This window comes from Lepidochelys kempii, chromosome 14 (genome assembly GCF_965140285.1).
Source record: "Lepidochelys kempii isolate rLepKem1 chromosome 14, rLepKem1.hap1, whole genome shotgun sequence".
Classification (NCBI taxonomy): Eukaryota; Metazoa; Chordata; order Testudines; family Cheloniidae; genus Lepidochelys; species Lepidochelys kempii.
Window position 1 is genome coordinate 46,003,902 of NC_136393.1, and position 10,731 is coordinate 46,014,632.

Genomic DNA, 10,731 nt, shown 5'->3' on the forward strand with positions numbered 1-10,731 from the left:
GTCTCTCCCCGCACAGACCCCGCCGGGGAGCAGCAGCGGCTCGGCCCGGCCCCCGGCTCGCAATGGAGGATCTGACCCAGGAAGATAAACAGAGCCCGAGCGTGGGCAGTGTCTGTAACACAAACCGGGGCCCCCGGACTCTGCGGCTGGGCTCCTGGGGACGGAGGATGCTCAGTCGAGGTCCCCTCCGGCCCTGCACGTGTGTGATGGTCTGAACCCCCCTGGGCGCTGGGCCGGGCTGCCCCAGGCGCAGGGGGCCGCCGAGCAATGGGTCCAGCGCTAGGACCCAGAAGGGAGCTGGGGACGGAAGTGAATTCGCTACAGTAACATTTGGTTGCTGGTGGATTCCAGGTTCCCTTTGCAAGATCCCTTGCAAGAGCCCGGAGCCCGGAGCCCGGGCTGCAGCCGGGAGAGGGGAATCTCCAGCCGGGCGCTTCCCGCTGCTCCCCGGGAGCCTCTCCCAGGGCAGAGCCCCCAGCCTGGCCAGCACCCTCCTGCATAGGGAAGACAGATCCCCCCCACACACACACACCAGATCTGGGATCCCCAGCCCTGAGAGGGAGACGCTCCCCACTGAGCAGCCCCTGCTCTCAGACACAGCACACCCTGGAGGGAAGGTAAGAGAGACCTTCCCCATTGCACTCCCCACACCGAGGGAACAGGGCCTCCGGGTTTCGCTCTGTCTGCAGCAGGGGTGACCCGATCCTCCTGGCTCTGCGGTTAAACTGTCCTAGCCCCCTGAGCAGCTGGCTGGGGATTTTAGTGGGAATGATCAGCTCCGCCGGGCGGATTCATCCCTGCCCCTTGGGGGGCTGCGTCGGGAGTGAATTTTCACACACCCCCTCCCAGCTAGGGACTGCCTGCAAAATGTGTGTGTGTTGCAAGTCCCATGGGTCAGATCCTCCCCTCTGATTCCCACCAGCTGGGGATCTGGCCCCATGGGTTTAGATGGAACTATGGCCAATTTACACCAGCTGGGGATGTGCTTGAGTTATGTCTACACTGAGTTTAAAAAGCTCTGCACCAATGAGTGTGAGCCTAGGTTAGCTCACTCAGGCCTGGGCTGCAGGGCTAAAATGAGCTGTGTAGAGAGTTGGTCATGGGCTGGAGCCTGAGATCTGAGACACTCCCCCATGGGGCTCCAGCCTCAGCCCGAACGTCTGCACTGCAATTTTATAGCCCCACAACCTGAGCTCTCTGAGGCCCAGCCACCTGAGCCAGGCTTGCCATGTCAGGGGTCCTTTACCGCAGTGTGGACATACCCTTGAATCATTTGTACAAACGTACAGTGCGTCTCTGAGCAAGAGTTTGTCCTACCTGGTTTGGGGCAACTCCATTGTCAGCCAGGGCCACGCAAAGTGGAATAAAAACCAACCCAGAAAGGTAAACGGCCCCACTGGCATAATGAGATCTGGTGTCACTCACACAATATTACGTATAACTCTATTATGCTCCCTTTCTTCCCGCACCTCAGCTTCACTCTCTAGTGAAACCCAGGCCAGAGCTCTTTCCATAAGGCTGGACACAGAGTTAAACTTCAGGGCTGTTGTATGTATGTAAAACCCTGTTAAGTAGCTGGTAATATTGCCCAGTGGGCTTTGAAGAGAGAGTCCCACAGAGTGACCTGGGAAATAGACATTCCATGCACACAGAAATGATTATAAATGGGACAACACATTGTAGATAGGATTTGGAATACTGTGAATATCATTTAAAGACAAGCAGTTGGGCAGTAAATCTGCAGGCGTTCCATATACAGACGTCCCCATTTTGTTGCTATTACAGATATTCAAAGATAAGGTTCCCACATGATATCGACTTTCCTGTTCTTGAGCACGCACATCAGAACACAGTCCCCTCTGATCGTCTCGCAGAGATGATTTCGTCGTATGTGCTGAGTGTGTCTCATTGATTCATAGACTTGAAGGTCAGAAGGGACCATCATGATCATCTAATCTGACCTCCCGCACATTGGCGCTCTGGACTCAAGTCACCTGGACCCTTCACAGCTTGAGAAGAACGACAGCTTCTCAGCCCTTTCAAAGCACTTCTGACCCCCCTTGACAGTCTGGGGATCTCCACAGCCAGCAGCATTCCAGCCTGTGGGTTGGTAACGGACTGGTCCTCCCTGGCTGGTCAAACTGTATCTAAAGTGATACATGGCTGGATCCTGAACCCATTAGCCAGAGGCTGCTGTGGAATATGAAGGGGGCACCCAGCAGTGAGGCCCAGAGGAGAGGCCCTGTCCCCTAACCCCCAGCTGTTGTGGGGGACAAGGAGCTCTCTCTTTCTCCCCACACCTGGCTGCCCTGAGCAGGGTGGGGCTGGGATTCTGCTACTCTTCCCTCCACCCCCGAGCTTCCATTTTATCGGCCCTCCTCTCCTGTGACTAGTGGGATTGTGGCTGGGGCAGCAGGTGCTGAGCGGGGGACTCTTGTTGTTTCAGATGCCGGTGACCTTCGAGGAGGTGGCGGTGTATTTCACCCAGGGGCAGGGGGCTCTGCATTCTGAGGAAGTTAACAGAATAAATGGCCCAGGCACCCATAGTCTCTCAAAATTCTACATGTGTCAGTTCTGCATCGCTCCATTTCCTGGACTAGGGGAAATGTCTGGGGCAGGTTCCTCTCCTACTCAAACTCCTGTAGTACCTAAGGCACCTTGTCCTGGAAGCTGAGTGAGAAGTTTCACTTGCTGGAGCAGGAATACCCAGGAGAGCTCACGGACTTTCTGCTCAACCCTAGAAACTGCCGGCAAATTCCGGCGAATCAGAGAATTGCATCTTCTTTAATCCTGTTTTGTCTCACGACTGAGGGTATATTTGGAGCTCATTCTAGATGGGATCCTGATTGGGTCTGAGTGCTAGTTTCTATGCAGAACAGAACAGTGCTTCCTTCAAGTAAGTCTGCCATATGATTACCCGTGCTGCAGTGTATTCTCTTACCCGTCACTAATGGATCATGGAGCCCCAGGTTCCTGCGAGGGAGAAAGATAAAATTTAGTGACCCACACATAGCTTTTCCTTCTCTGCTCTGGGCACCTCCTGCTCTGCGAGACTCCACCCTGGATGTCACCAAATTTTGCATTAAATTCCAGTTGGGAGGGCAAATCACTCACTCCTTGCTTTTCCCATTCCGGAACATTCCTCCAGAGAGATGGAGAAACCTCGGTATTCCCTCACACTGGGGATCTTGCTTTGCTGGATGTCTTCATTTCCATCTGTTGTAGAATCAGTAGATAAAGCCTCCTGCCTGGAGCTGGGTAACCTTTTGGGAATGTTTATTAATAAGAATGTGGAGTTTGTCCTCTCAGCTTTGGCACTTGGCCGGTGGGGAGCTAGAGATGCGGTTGGGTCTCTGAACAGCTCTGCCTGCTGGGGATAAAGTGTGAATCTAGAGAGCGGTTTTTTAATAAAAGAAGCCTTCGTGCTCGCAGAATGAGGAGGAATAACCTAGGTGGAATGGATCACAGAGCACTCGCTTTAGAGAAGGAAAAAATGATAAATAGGTTAGTAAATTTCCCCTTCCTCAGTTTCCCCAACAGTTATTGTGTTGCCCCTGTTTTTTTCTGTTCCCCTTTCTTTCCTTCTCCCCACAGCGAATGGCTCCTGGCTGGATTCTCTCTCTATCCCAGCAGGTGAGAGGATGGCGAGGGCGAATGAGAAGGAAAATCCACAGCAGGAAAGTCTTGAGCAAATGGAACTACAGGGGATGCTATTGGGAAGAACCGAAGTGACCTATTCCCAGAGCTGTGGCCAGGGAAAAGCCTGTGATAGACAGTGCAGGTCAAAGAGAAACCAACCATGGAAGAAAGTGGTTACATCCATTAATCATGGGGGAGGATGGAAGGATCTTAAGGAAACTACAGCTCAGTTGAGAATGCACATGGGAGAGATTAAAAACACATGCACTGAGTGTGGGAAAAGCTTCCATCGGAAATCACACCTTATTAGACACCAGAGGCTCCACACAGGAGAAAAACCCTATAAATGCCTCGACTGTGGGAAATGTTTTAATCAGAGCTCAAACTTTATTGTGCATCAGAGAATCCATACGGGAGAGAAACCTTACTAATGCACAGTGTGTGGGAAAAAATTTGTCCAGAGCTTGGATCTTACTTCACATCACAGAACCCACATGGGAGACAAACCCTATAAATGCCTCGACTGTGGAAAAAGCTTTAGTCGGAGCTCAGATCTCATTTCACATCAGAGAATCCACACAGAAGAGAGGCGTATCGATGCCCCAACTGTGGGAAAAGGTTTAATGACAGATCTAATCTTATTAGGCGCCAGAGAACCCACACCGGAGAGAGGCCCTTTAAAAGCTTGGACTGTGGGAAACGTTTCTGTCGGCGCTCACAGCTTATCAGACATCAGAGGGGACACAAGAAAGAAATCCTATAAATGCACAGAGTGCGGGAAAAGGTTTATTGACCATTCAAACCTTACTTGGCATCAGCAAACCCACATGGGAGAGACACCCTATAAATGCATCGACTGTGGAAAATGCTTCAATCGGAGCTCAAATCTTATTGTGCATCAGAGGATCCATACAGAGGAGAAACCTTATAAATGCCTCCAGTGTGGGAAAAGTGTCAATCAGAATTCAGCCATTCCTGTGCGTCAGAGAACCCACACCGGAGAAACGCCCTACAAATGCTCGGACTGTGGGAAAGGTTTCAATCAGCGCTCACACCTTACTAAATACCAAAGACTCCACACAGGTGAGAAACCTCAAATGCGGGAAAAGCTTCAGTTTCGACGCAGATGTTCTCAGGCACCACAAATGCAAATAGGGAAGAGACTTCTTAGATATGTTTAGTGTGGAGAATGCTTCAAGTGGAACTAACATGATATTGGACATCAAAGACTCCTCCACACAGGAGAGAAGTTTTCTCAGTGTCCTGTAAAAATTTTCTCAGTGTCCATAGTAAAAAAACAAACAAACAAACAAACCTATTTCCTCATTCCCACACACATCCAGGGCTTCTGACTCCCAAGGATCCAGGTACCCATCTCTGGGGTGAGGATACAGCCACAGCTGATCCTAAGCTGACAAGCGACCCTCTGGATCTGCCTGGTCTAAGCGACCCCCAGGCAGAGGAGAAGAAGCCCCGATCAGCGTTCTCAGCTCTCCATGCTTAGGAATCCCACTGTGATTCATTTGATCCCAAAGCAGACTCCAGAAGGCTGCAGGTGAGTCACAGACATGAAGGTGGGATGTCTAATCCCTAACACACAGCGATCGTTCTACGTTAAATCAAGGTTTCCATGTGTTGGTAAATTGACTTACTGCCAAGCTCAGATTGCTGGCAGCTGTGCAGATAGGAAGTTTGTTTGTTCGCAATGATGCTAAAACTTTTGTAACTAACACGACCAACTAATGAGGAGGTGCTGAATGAAGCAGGTAATGAGTTCAGCAGAGACAATGAGTAAATCTGTACTCCAGGTCACAGGTAACGCACTCTGGGATTTCACTTTATGTAATCTTGAAAGGATTTTATAGCCCACGCTGTATCATGAGTTTTTTCCTCTCTTTTCTGAAGGTCAAAACTGTGGATACTGGTTTTCTTTCACAGGCTGTACTGTTGATTTTATTGGGGACTACACAAGACCAATGAGCAGTTGCCAAAATAGTCCCTTCTTATTTAGTTTCTACTATGTGCCCACCCTGTTAGTGTTGTTTGAACAATGGTCATTATAAATAATCACCAGCACAAACACTGATGGGCGAGTCTCGCGGGCCGAAAGGCAGCCATCGACACGGGGAAGGAAGTTACCGCCTGACCCCTGCGGTGACGTGAGGTGCAATAAGGAGCATGGGGAATACAGAGCTAGGAAACGGTAGGGTTTGCTCGCGAGAGCCAGACAGCAGAGGCTGAGAACTGTGAACTCGCTGCACCGGGGCATGAGAGAGACAGGAAATGTCCTATGAGCGCTGGGGGGAAGCCATCCCTGAATGCTAAAGGGCAGGAACTAATGCACTGAGGGGAGCAATCGGGAGCGGTGAGGGGCGTCCTTGAGTTCCTGAAGGGCTGAGGCTCAGCAGAGCTGAAGAGGACCCCAGGAAAGTCAACGGGCCTGTCCTGCCCTGACGCCAGGCCAAACCTCATCAGCGAGGCTAGCGGGAGACGAGGAGCCAGGCAGCCCAACTGGTCACCTCCTCCCCATCTACCACTGCGTCCTGGGTGGGGATTGTCCCCCCGCTGCCACTTCCCACACCAGATATAAAAGCTACAGTTGGGACTGGAGATTCTGCAGGAGCGCCAACCACACGTGTTCAAAAACCATGGGTCAGGCTCCCCCAAAATCATGAGATTGGCTTTAAAATCAAGAGATTATGTAAAACTAAGACGTTTGGTAGTCTTTTTATTTGCCATCTGCTTTCTGAGCCTTCAGGGTAGAGGTCCCCAAACTGTTGGGCATGCCCCCCTAGGGGGGTGTATGGGGTGGGGAGTCCCTCCCTACCCCCAGCTCTGCTCTGATCCCACCCCAGCTGCGATCTCATCTCCTGGCCCCATTAGCACGGCTCCACTCCTGGCCCCGCCCCCAGCCTCGACCCTGGGCATGGTCCCGCTCCCGGCCCCAGAACCACCCCCCAGATGCATCCCCAGCCTCGACCTCCTTACCGCTGTCCACGTCCCATCCCCCCACCCGGAGCCATGGCCCTGCTCTCAGTCCTGGCTCTGGAGAAGTGAGGACACGCAGATAAGTGTAAGGTGGGGGTGCAACCCCCAAAAGTGGGGACTGCTGCTTTAGGGTGCATTGGGGTCACATTTTGAAGCTTCCTCTGCAGCCTCAAGGGCTGGAAAGTTACTTTTCCTTTAAGAATGGAGGCTGAAATCATCACATCTCCACTTGACTCCAGGAGCTGGGGCTTTAAGAAAAACGAACGACCATGAGGCTGAGAGCTTGGCCCCAGCCAGCACCAAGCTCTCACCTTCCCCCCGGCCTGCCCCAGCCAGGGCCATGAGGAGGGGCAGGGAGGGAGAGCAGCTAATGGCAGCGGGGCCTCAGCCAGGAGGGGCGAGGCCTCAGCCAGTGCAGAAAAAAAGTAGTGAGTGCCCAGTACTCACAGGCAGACTCTCCCCCCCAAGTCCCGCATCAGCTCTTCCACCTCCCTCCCAGCGCCTCCCGCCTGTCGCGGATCAGCTGTTTCGCCACCTGTAGGAGGCACTGTCCAGGGTGGGGCGGAACGGGGCGGAGCAGGGGCTTGGGGGAAGGGATGGAGTGGGGCCAAGGCCTGGGGCAGAGCGGGGTGTCGAGCGCCCTCCTCCCCCCGGCAACTCAAAGACAGTGCCTGGGCCACAGACTGGACAATCCTCGGAAATTCGGAGTTCAGGGTCAATTTAAACCCAATGAGGCACAGGAAATGCACAGTGAGGTCAACCAAGCCCCGTGCTGCCCTGGGGTAGGCTCTTCCAACTTCCCAGCTAGGTAAAATTCACTGGGATCCTGCTGCTCGCACTGCCCGGGGTCTAAATCGGGGTAAGCTCGCTGGCGTGGATTCCCCGCTCACTCCCCCCTCGATGAAATCAGAAGTAACCCCACTGGCCGCCACGGGAGCGAGGTGAGAGGCGACGCTGAACAGTGACTCCTTGTGCTGTTTGTGTAACCCCACTGCGATGGGGGCTGCTCCACTCACCGCTCGGCGGCGCCTCCTTGTGGCTCCTCCGGGGGAATGCACTCGGCCACCGGGTCAGATGCCCCTTCCTGCGCGTTCCCCTCACTCGCTCTGCTGCCTCTTGTCTTCCTGCAGCCTGTCGCTCTTTCCTCTTTGTAGTTTAGCCCTCCAGCTAGCTCACATTAAAGATCTCCCCCCTTCTGAGGTACTGCAAGCCCTTTGAGGCAAACTGTCCCAGGTGGACCGCTTCCCCCAGGGTGGGTAGGGGAACCCACGCCCACCCTCTACACCAGGTTCCAATCCAGAGACCCTCAGCCCAGCAGCTCTGGGCTTTTACTTTCCCAACCCTCATTGCTCCTTCCCTGGACTGCTTCCTACTTTGTCCTTGCAGCTTCTGGCTTTTCCCCCCTGGTATTGGGGGGTACCACTGCAGATTTCCTCCCCCCTGCCTGCCAACTTCCTCTCTTTATAGATCCCGCCCAGCTGCTTCCCCGCAGCTGGGCTTCATCTGCAATTAGGCCCTACCACTCCCTAGGTTTCCTCCAGGTGCAGCCTAAGATTAATTGGCCCTTGTGTGGGGTGGACACTCCGTCACACCCACCCATTCGGTCTTGCACTTTGTTGCCTTCTCATGGTGGCTGGGGCCCATCTACGGTGGATGAGCCTGCTACAGCCTTGCCTGACAATCTTGGAGCTCAGTCAGAGGAGGCCTGTACATTTAAGAACCAGAAATCCCAGCTGCAATCTCCATGACCCACCTACGGACATTGCTCTTATATTTACCGGTTTTGTTTTTAAGATAAGTAGGCGGAAGTGATTCTAATCTCTGAGCTGGGTTCCTGCCGAAGGGCCCAGGCTCACATCCACAAAAGAACGGAGGCGCTGTGATGAAGTCTCACATTGGATCTGGGACAATAGGGCCCATTCCCCTGAAAGGTAAACCTAAAACTAGGCAAGAACCTAAGTATAAGCCAAAGTGGGCTCATCACAGACCCCACAGTAACTGAGGGGACAGAAATCCCTTACCCAGTGAGGTCACCGTCTCATAGTTCTCCTGCATGACGTCCCTGTAGAGGGCTCTCTGAGCGGGGTCCAGCAGAGCCCCCTGCCCCTGGGTGAAATACACAGCCACCTCCTCGAAGGTCACCAGCATCTGGAACAACAAGAGACCCCCCCTCAGCACCTGCTGCCCCAGCCACAATCCTACTAGTCCCAGGGGAGGAGGGCCGATAAAGTGAAAGGTCTAGTGGAGACAGAGGAGCAGAACCCACCCCCACCTTGCTCAGAGCAGCCAGGAGGCTTGAGGGAGGGGAGAAAGAGAGCTCCTTGTCCCTCCCAGCCGGTGGAGGAGGGCAGGGGCCTTCCCCTTTATCACACACCTGCTAGCCAGAGGCTGGTACAGGAGATGGAGCCCCTCCACGGGGTCGAGGGACACGAATCCCAACCCCCTCCCCATTCCCAGCAGCTTGGGGTGAGGGACAGGGTCTCTCCCCTGGGCCTCACTACTGGGTGCCCCCTTCATATTCCACAGCAGCCTCTAGGTAGTAGGTTCAGGCTCCAGTGCTAGGAGTCTGGTCTGGTAAACCCTGGCCAAGGGGCTTGTTATCTGTTCCAGAAATAGGGGAATTTCTACCCCTACTCAATGGGCCTGCTCTGACAAACAAACCGCAAACTGCACACGTCCCCTGCAAGTTTGACACATCCTGTTCCCCTCCCTCCCCCTGTGTATTTCCTGCCCCTTTCCCTCTCGGACAAACTCACCAGGAGCGCCATCAAAAACCTGACCTGAGCAAGTGCCATGCCACAGCCCAGGTCTCTCCAGCATCTGCAGGCTCCGGCTTAGGAGTTGGTGCCGGCAGAGCCCGGGACTTCCCCAAGGGTTTGGTTCCAGCTGCCGGGGAAAGTCCCCATCTGGCCTAGGCACAGAGGGGGCTTTGATAAAGGTTTCTCCCCGCCATAGATCCCTCTGAGGAAGCAGCAGCTGCTCAGTCTGGGATCCCAGATCCCAACTGATTGGGAACATCGGACTTTCCCAGCTTCCAGCCAGGCCAGCATGTGGGGTCTTGGGGGGAAGGGGAAGAGCAGGGGGCAGGAGATCGGGGGGGGGGGAGGTCCTGTGGCAGGAGATCGGAGGGGAGGGCAGATGTTCTTTGTGCCCAGGGCCCCAATAAATTTTAATCCACCTCTGCCCCATCACTGTACGTTCACAGAAAAGACAGGACTTTCGCTGCTCCTTTAAAGAGAGAGCAGCAACAGCTGGTTATCTTGCCTAGAGTTAACAATTGCTTCAATGCAATCACAACACTGGGTTGGTTTAGATAAAAAAGTCAAACAAGTTTATCTAATTAAAGAGAGAGGTTTTCAGTGAACCCAAGGATAAGGGATAAAGCTAGAAAGGGTTACAAACGACCAAACGTGAAAGACATGCTTTCGAATAGCAAAGATGTAACTTAACAAGTTACCATCTTTGTTCAAGGTAGTTTCCCCACCAGTCTTCCTGTTCCAGCAATGGCTGACTAGCTTTCCATCGGGATCCCCACAAAGCCCAAGGCTTGTTTCCTCGGGTGAATGGTAACATCGGGGTCCTCTGCCCCTCTCTTTATAGTGCAGTAAACCTTTGAAAAGTCTTCTCTCAAAGTTCATTGCCCCAGCTTCAAGAGGCAGGAAGGCTTCCTCAGGGCCCAGTCTGCATCCCCGATTAAGATTTTTCAGTACGCATCGTCCCCTGCTTGCTCTCCTGATGGCTCTGTTTACCTTGCATGCCAACGGGCTTTTCTTTGTCTTTGGTCAGACCTGGCCTAACTTACATCGGAGACACGTTCCAGCAGGGGGGAGCCATATTCCTGGGTCTGGAACAGGCATGTTTTAGGCCCTGCCTGTCAAACACATTTTAAAAGCACCTGGGCAGCACATGTCTAGCAAGTTCTTGTACACGCCCCATCCATTCATCACTCAAGAATATTAATGATCAGAGAATTATAGTTAGAGGCCGATGACATTGGTCGAGTGGTGATGTACCTGGCAGGAGCAGCACCATCCAGCAACATCGTGGTCATCTGAGTGGTCCTATGCAGGATGACGCTGCTCACCCCGTGTGGAGAAGAGGCTA

The 10,731-nt window shown here is 53.3% G+C and overlaps 1 pseudogene across 1 annotated transcript; it reads left to right on the forward strand.

Annotated features, from left to right (window-relative positions):
- Window positions 1-1,234: 1,234 nt before the first annotated feature.
- LOC140897522 (uncharacterized) lies at window positions 1,235-5,574 on the forward strand (annotated as a pseudogene). Its single transcript, XR_013634581.1, has 2 exons — window positions 1,235-2,896; window positions 3,595-5,574. The product of XR_013634581.1 is annotated as an uncharacterized LOC140897522 (transcript).
- Window positions 5,575-10,731: the final 5,157 nt, after the last annotated feature.